Genomic DNA, 8,463 nt, shown 5'->3' with positions numbered 1-8,463 from the left:
ATCTCTAGGTTCTCAGCAACTTAACTCATTTGCAGTGTTTCTTGAAGAAAATCTGCAAGTTTCATCAGAATCCTCAAGAGCTCAATTTCCTCAGCAAAAGCCTCAGCTGAAGAAAATGGAAGATGAATGGAAGCAAAAAGGTGGCAAGAAGCTCGAGCAGAACACTGCCATAGATATCCCTGAGGATATATACCTGGAATACTGCACTCCTGATGAACAAGAATCTATGCCCAAGAGAAAGATAAGGCTTCAAAAGATAGAACGCCGATGGGCTAAGGAGTGGAAAGAGTACAAATTCGTCACTCCTAAGTATGCGAAGAAATTCGCTCTGAAACCTCCTGGAAAACAGCCTCCTCTTGAGGATTATCAGGATGCACACCCCTCAAGCCTCAAGACAATTGATGACTATCCTGAGGAAAAGTCAAAACACTTGTCAAAGCTTCAGAATCAAGCAGAAGCTGCTGTGAGGAAGTTCAATGAAGAATCTGCTGCTGCTGCAACTGCCGCCACTTCCTCTGCAGCTGAGACTTCTGGTACGGCCATTCCTCAAATGAAGTCTGTGCCACCAAAACCAAATGATTCAAAGCCTCAAGAGAAAATGCCTCAGAAAGCTGCACCAGCATCAGCACCAAAACCCTCAGCACCACCAAAGGCTTCAAAGCCTGAACAGAAGCCAATAGTGAAGCAATTGCCCACTGTCTCCAGCTCCTCAGTCCCATTTGCAACAAGCTCGGAAACAAAGTCTTCACTGACTCCCCTGAAGATTAAGGTGACTGCTGGGAGAGGAACAAGACCAAGCCCAAGCAAAATCATCAAGGTTCCTTCTGCATCAGAAGGTAGTGATGAATTTGATGATGACACTTTGCAAGCCATCATCAGAAACAAACAAGAGAGGGTAGCTCAAGCTTCTGGCAGCTCCATTCCTCTAGCCATGGACCCAAAAGTCCTCCTGGATTACATCAACATCTGGTATGAGGAACCCAACACTCCAATTGATAATTTGAAGCTTCCCCCAGGCATCAGCCACATGGTGGCAACATTCATCAATGAGGCCAAGTGGAAGGAGCAGCAAGCCAAACAGGCTAAGGTTGCAAAGCTCAAAAAGGAGAAATTCCTCAGGCAGAATCTCCTCAACCTCACGCCTGATGCACTTGTGTCAACATAGGCTGAATTGAAGACTTTGACTGACAAGTACTCTAAGGTTTCTGATCGTTAAAGTCCCAAAAACAACTTCATCAAATTTGCCACTAACGCAGTTGATGATTACAACAAGAAGGCTGCCCCTCCAGTACCAACTCCTCAGCCTCTGATTGAAGAACCATCTGATGAAACTGCTCATGCTGAGGAAATCCCTCAAGTAAGCCGTGCTGATGAACCGGCTATTAAGGAAATTGCCAAGAAAAATCCAGCTGATGACTCTGCTACAGCTGGTGAAACTGCCCCAGCTGCTTCTAAGCAAGCTGATGACTCTGCTCCAGCTGGTGCCTCTAAGCCAGCTGATGACTCTCCTCCAGCTGATGGAACTGTTTCAGCTGAGAAAACACCTTCACCAAAAGCTTCAAAGGTGAAGAAAATGACTCCGTCTGCATCAGACGTGAAGAAGACCTGGGCTGCTGAAAAGGAAGCCAAGAAAAGAAAAGCTTCATCAGCAGAAGAATCAACTGAGGCCAAGCGCCTCAAAGCTCTTGAAGAAAATGCACCTCTGGATCCTGTGCCTCTCAACGTTGCTCCATCATATGAGATGACTCCCTTATAAAGCGAAGACAAGGAGCACGGGGCAGATGAGGAAATGAAGAATGCTGAATCTGAGGAACATACCGATGAGGAAATTCACATTGATGACAATCCTCAGTCCTTCATTCCTCCTGAAGAAACTGCACAAGGATCAACTGCACTAGCTGATGAATCTGGCTCCTCCACCAAGCAAGCTCCTCAAGCTGAGGAAAAACAAAGTGAAAATCCTCAGCCTGATGAAATTCACAATTCTGAGCAAAATCCTCAACTCGACGCTGAGGCTAACCCAATTCCTCCTCCTGAGCAAAACCCTCAAGCTGAGGCTCAGGATGAACCAATTCCTCCTCCAGAGCAAAACCCTCAACAGGAAGCTCCGGTTGATGACATTCCTCAACCAGAGCATGCTCCTCAGCCTGAAGCTCAAGCTGATGAAATTCCTTACCCTGAGGACCATGCTGAGGACAATGCACCAGATCCAGAGAATGCCCTTGTCGTCCTCAACCCAGAATCTGCAATGATTGTCTCCCCTCAAGCCAAGCCACAAAATCTTCAGCCAATGCAGTGTCAGCCATTCTCCAAGCAGCCAAAGTTTCAAAATGAGTCCTTCTTTGAAGAACGCATGTTCTTCATCGGAGAAAATCCCTATGACAAGCCTCGCATTAGGCATCTGAAGTTTTGGACAAGGACACAACTCAACTACTATGCCTCTGTGTTGTGTGGAAGAAACAAGATTTTCCAGCACAGACACATTCCTCACATTGAGCTTGGAGAAATTCCATGCTTTGCTCCAGTACTCAACATCCTTTTTGAAGCTGGACTCCTCCCAATGTGCTCAGATATTTGTGATTGGAATAGTGAACTCATTCCTCAATTCTATGCAACTCTGCACATCTCTAGAGATCCAACAGACATCAACACATGGGTGCTGGATTGGATGACGCAGAACACACACTTCAAGGCTCCTGCCAATGAGCTGTTGCGTGAACTTCCGGTGTCAATTCCCTCAGAGCAGGCAGTAAAGCTATATGATGAACGTGAGCTGGCAAACAAGCTGACGGATGTCCTCATGAAGCCTTTGGCTAAGGGGAAACCACCAAGAACAACCTTCCTGGTCCGTGAGCTGAAATATGAACCCATGATGGTTTACAGAATCCTCTGCAGCGTTCTTGCGCCAATCAAGGGCCATGATGATGAAGAATACGTCGTAGGCATCATGAAGAATATCCTCTTCAACATCACACATGGCATTCCCATCAACATCCATGATTTCTTCTTGAGGACTTTGGTCGAAAATGCTATGGTCCCTTTTGACCTGAAGATTTACACTCCATGTATCATGAGATTCATCAGACGCAGGTCAGGCATCAACTATCACGCTGATTTCAACAACCATATCAGTTATATGCCTCCTCTAAGGGTCAACAAGAAGACTTTCGAGCCTGTTGAAGGAAAAGGCAAGTATGTCATTGATGAAGGCAGTCGGCCCCTTGATGGCCAGTTCAGAGAGCCCGAAGCTTATTCCTCATGGGATGACACTGAAACCCATCCTCCAAGTCCTGTTTCTCCTAGGGTGTTGAATACCAGAGAGCCTCTTCTCAGTCTTCACCAGAAGGTGGATCGGAATCACAAGTGGGTCAAACGCCAGTTCGGCGCCATTGTGAAAACCCTCAATGAAACGCAAAATGCTGTGAAGCTTAACCATCACTATCTTCATGAGGTTTTTGATCGCACCTGGGCCACACTGGCTCATCTGAAGACTCCAACAGAACTTGAAGAATTGGAGTTTGTGCGGGACTTCGACTGGTCATGGCCACCAAAGAAGAAATTCAGGCCAATTCCAGTTCGAGAGCTTGAGGACAGTTATTTTTCTTCATTCTGCACTGCTGAATCTGATGAAGATCAACAAGACACAGCCACCGGTCCAAGGAGGAAGTCTGCTCCCAAGAATCCTCACGCGTCTTCCTCAACTGCCAAGAAGTGAAAGTCTTCATGGGCGTTAGTCCTCAGTTTGTCCCTTTTTTCACTTGATGACAAAGGGGGAGAAACTTTAGAGTTGGTCTTCACGCGAGATATTTTCGGGGCTTATAAACTTTATTTAAGTTACAAACTCTTGGCTCTTCTGAAGTGTTTTATGTAATGAGTTGTAACTTAAGCCCAATGGTACTCTAACGCTTTTGAACGTTTTTCTTCGCATGCTTATTCCTCAAAGTTTTAATGCACGCATGCTGGAATTCGTTACATACCATTTGTCATCATGCATCCTCAATTTCTTCATACTATATGTCGTATGTATGCATGATTTACAAGACTCAGGGGGAGATCTCCATGATATAAATCATCAATGTGCATCTGCTGTAGAAAGCAAAATCCTCAAGATATGCACATCTTCAGGGGGAGTCTCTCTCAATCTTGATTTCAAATTCCTCAGATGATTATTTACACTTCATATTTTTATCCCTGTTGAAGACTTAACCTAATTGTCATCAACCACCAAAAAGGGGGAGATTGTAAGTGCATCTAGTGCCCCTTAGTGATTTTGGTGGTTTGAAGACTTATAGGTTAAGTATCTAGTGTGTTCTTGAGTGTACACAGGATCTATAAGTCGCTGAGGAGTTTGATATATTTGATGAATATCGACCCCTAAAAATGTATATCTTTGGTTGAAGAAATTGGTCTGAAGCTGAAGAATTGAATCGCGAAGATTTTGCGATAAAATTGATATTCCTTATGAAGACATTGAAATTGAGGAATTCGGTGTGTCCTGAAGAAAATCAATCTGATGGAATCCTACTCCAAGTAGGATTGGAGTAGGACTCCTCCACCTCCAATTTCGGCAAAACCTTGAGGGTTTGAGGCTGCGTCCTCCCTTCCCTCCCTCCTATATATACTAGAGGTATTGAGGGTTTTTGAGACACAACTTTGCCACGTGTTGCTCGACCCTATACCACGCAGTTTTTCCTCTAGATCGTATTTCTGTGGAGCTTAAAGCCCTTCGGAGTAGATCATCACCACCACTGGCGCGCTGTCACGCTGCCGGAGAACTCTTCTACCTCTCCGCCCCCTCTTGCTGGATCAAGAAGGTGGAGATCGTCATCGAGCTATACGTGTGCTGAACGCGGAGGTGCCGTCCGTTCGGCACTAGATCAGAACGGATCATGAGACGGATCGCAAGACGGTTCGTGCAACGGATCGCGAGACGGGTCGTGGGACGGATCGTGGGACGGATCGTGGGACAGTTCGTGGGACGGTGCTATGGCTGTAAGTGCCTCTAGTGCCCCTTAGTGATTTTCGTGGTTTGAAGACTTATAGGTTAAGTATCTAATGTGTTCTTGAGTGTACACATGATCTATAAGTCGCCGAGGAGTTTGATATATTCGATGAATATCGACCCCTAAAAATGTATATCTTCGGTTGAAGAAATTGGTATGAAGTTGAAGAATTGAATCGCGAAGGTTTTGCGATAAAATTGATATTCCACATGAATATATTGAAATTGAGGAATTCGGTGTGTCCTGAAGAAAATCAATCTGATGACTTTGAAGCATGAAGATTTATCCTTTCTGTTTTATTTTCTTCACACTTGAGTAATAGGAGCACCGTACTGTTAAAGGGGGTCGAGGTAACACATTGGAATGAATTTCCTCATGATGCTCAAACCAAGCCTAATCCTACCAAAAGCCTCAAGTGAGGAATATGAGTGACATGAGGACTTTCACAGTTGAGGGTCCCGACCATTATCGATAGCCACGCCACATCATTGGTCTTATCCACACCAACGGTCATATTATTTAAGGGCATTAATGTCAAATCATGTCGGGATGCTCTCAGGCTATAAATAGCCGCCCCCTCAACCATTAGCTGGTTGGCTGCTCTGTTAGAAACTGACACTTGTCATAAGAGCAACCCAAATTCCTGAGAGTCTTCGAGAGTAATTCATCAGTGAGGAAATACCCCAAACACCAAACCACAAACCAAAAACCAAGTGACTGAGCATCACTGAAGAAGTTGTTCCTGTGTGGGACTGAAGCCTTTTACCTTTTAGGACCGTGCATCCTCCAGACGGTTAGGCGTCATGGTCTAGAGCAATCCAGCAGTCAATTGTGGATCGCCAGGTGACCAAGTTTGTGAGGGTTTGGAAGTCTGCCCTGAAGACTTACCACGAGTGTTGGGCGAGGACTGTGTGTTCTTAGCCCAAGGAGAATACGGTAGGGACTGTGTGTCCTTTGGTTTCAATACCAAGCCGCTCCAAACCAGATGTACAACTGTCACAACAGTTGGAACTGGGTCATCAACCATTGTCTTCACTATGAAACGGGTTCTATTTCCTTAACTCTTTATATTCCTCAGATTGTGTGTTGATGATTTTCACTGTCACTGTTTGAAGAATTTGCTGAAGACTTTCTCTGAAATTCCTCAACCCCAAATTCTTCACGCAAGTTAATCCTCATCTGTTTTCTGCGTGCCTGCATACTTTGCAAACTGTTTTCATAGTCTTCATCCTGAAAAACTGCTGTAGTGATACTTTGCACTCCTGATCCTTTGCTGTTTCCACTGTAAGTTAGTCATCAGTGAGGAATTTCCTCAAAAGGAATTTCCTCAGTGATGAAATTATAAAAATCTCCTATTCTCCCCCTCTAGTTGATATAACGCACTTTCAACGGCAACAAAAGTCCTTCCCCGGCAACGCCATGAATTCTTCTTGCTACTTCTCTTGCTTGCGTCGGGTTTTCCCTTGAAGAGGAACGGGTGATGCAGCACAAGAGCAATAAGAATTTCCCTCACTTTGAGAACCAAGGTATCAATCCAGTAGGAGAATCTCGTCAAGTCCAGAGTACCTGCACAAACACAAAGAGCTTGCACCCAACGCTATAAAGGGGTTGTCAATCCCTTCAAGATTGATTGCAAAGTGAGATCTGAAGGCGGAAAGTGCAACAAAGAAAAAGTGTAAGGCTGAAAATATGGTGTGGAGAAGACCCGGGGGCCATAGTGTTCACTAGAGGCTCCTCTAAAAATAGCAAATATTACGGTGGGTTAACAAATTACTGTCGAGCAATTGATAGAACCACGCAAAGTCATGACGATATCTAAGGCAATGATCATACATATAGGCATCACGTCCGAGACAAGTAGACCGATACTTTCTGCACCTACTACTATTACTCCACACGTCGACCGCTATCCAGCATGCATCTAGTGTATTGAGTTCATGACGAACAGAGTAACGCCTTAAGCAAGATGACATGATGTAGAGGGATAATCTCAAACCAACGATGAAAACCCCATCTTTTTACCCTTGATGGCAACAACATGATGCATGCCTCGCTACCCCTTCTGTCATTGGGTTAGGTCACCGCATGGTATGAACCCAAAACCAAGCACTTCTCTCATTGCAAGAATCATAGATCTAGTTGGCCAAACAAAACCCACAACTCGAAGGGAATTACAAGGATATGAAATCATGCATAAGAGAGATCAGAAGAAACTCAAATAAGATTCATAGATAATCTGATCATAAATCCACATTTCATCGGATCTCGACAAACACACCGCAAAAGAAGATCACATTGGATAGATTTCCATGAAGATCATGGAGAACTTTGTATTGAAGATCCAAGAGAGAGAAGAAGCCATCTAGCTACTAGCTATGGACCCGTAGGTCTATGGTGAACTACTCACGCATCATTGGAGAGGTCATGATGTTGATGAATTAGCCCTCCATGTACGAATCCCCCCTCCGACAGGGCACCAGAACGTGCCCCAGATGGGATCTTGCGGAGACAGAAGCTTGCGGCGGCGGAAAAGTACTTTCGATGACCTCCTGATTTTTTCTGGGATTTTAGGGAATATATAGGCGCAAAACCTAGGGTAGAGGTGGCCCAGGGATCCCACAAGCCAGGGAGGCGTGGGCCCCCTGGCCGCGCCATGAGGGCTTGTGGGGTTCCTGCAGGCCCCCTACCCTGATTCTCCGGCTTCCCGATCTTTTTCTGTTTTGGAAAAAATCTTTTTGGTAGTTTAATTCTGTTTGGACTCCGTTCAAAATCCTCCTGTGAAAGGGGTCAAAAACATGGAAAAAACAGGAGCTCGCACTTGGCACTGAGTTAATAAGTTAGTCCCAGAAAAATATAAAAGGTATGCAAAACATCCAAAGTTTGACAAGATAATAGCATGAAACCATCAAAAATTATAGATACGTTGGAGACGTATCAAGCATCCCCAAGCTTAACTTCTGCTCGTCCTCGAGTAGGGAAGTGATAAAGAATGAATTTTTGACGTGGAATGCTACCTAGCATAGTTGTCCTTTGCAACTTCTTTCATGTGACATGAATGTTCAGATCCATAAGATTCAAAACAATAGTTTGCTATTGACATGAAAACAATAATACTTCAACAGCCTTACCGTAGCCGGGACCATTTGCAAAATAACAAGGCCAAAGAAAGTTATCTATCGGGACCCCGATCCTAAGCCATAGGAATCCAGCCTGTAACACATCGCATCCCTTTGCGGTCTCACGCACGGTTAATCCCACGGCTGCAGCCTTACCTTAGCCGGGACCGTTTGCGCCTTTTGACTCACGTATGCATTTGTGTCGCTAGCACTCCAATTACAGAAAACCCGGATCGACATGTCTAGTCATAAACCAAAGTGGCAGTTCCGCACAGGGACATGCATACATGACCCAACAAAGCAGGTGTCGGTCACCAGCGAATGTAGACGAGTCATAGCAAGCT

This window comes from Hordeum vulgare, chromosome 4H (assembly GCF_904849725.1).
Source record: "Hordeum vulgare subsp. vulgare chromosome 4H, MorexV3_pseudomolecules_assembly, whole genome shotgun sequence".
Taxonomy (NCBI): domain Eukaryota; kingdom Viridiplantae; phylum Streptophyta; class Magnoliopsida; order Poales; family Poaceae; genus Hordeum; species Hordeum vulgare.
Note: the sequence above shows the minus strand (reverse complement) of the source record.